The sequence below is a fragment of the Gavialis gangeticus genome, unplaced genomic scaffold, assembly GCF_001723915.1.
Source record: "Gavialis gangeticus isolate Ggan-Ray unplaced genomic scaffold, GavGan_comp1, whole genome shotgun sequence".
Taxonomy (NCBI): domain Eukaryota; kingdom Metazoa; phylum Chordata; order Crocodylia; family Gavialidae; genus Gavialis; species Gavialis gangeticus.
In genome coordinates, this window is record NW_017729024.1 from 104,223,758 (window position 1) to 104,224,010 (window position 253).

Genomic DNA, 253 nt, shown 5'->3' on the forward strand with positions numbered 1-253 from the left:
CGTTTGGGGGGTGGGGGGCATGGGGGAAGGTGGCTTCAGTCCCAGGTCTTCCTGGTGTATGGGTAGAGGCAGGGTGTTGAGCCAGGGCTGCGCTGAGCAGCTGGCGGTGGTGGCGCTGGGAGCAGAGTGGCAGCAAAATTTGCGGTAGGTGCAGCATCCTCCCAGTGCCGCCGGTGCCTGCTCCCAGCCCATGCCGAGAAGAGCCTCACACAGCCCTGCTGCAGCCCGCCCCGCCCCACACAGATCGGGGGGG

General features: G+C 67.6%; 1 protein-coding gene across 6 annotated transcripts in view; it reads right to left on the minus strand.

The window, feature by feature from the left end:
- Positions 1 to 253, minus strand: part of TJP2 (tight junction protein 2) — a 104,218-nt gene that overhangs the window by 9,777 nt on the left and 94,188 nt on the right. The window lies entirely within an intron of this gene.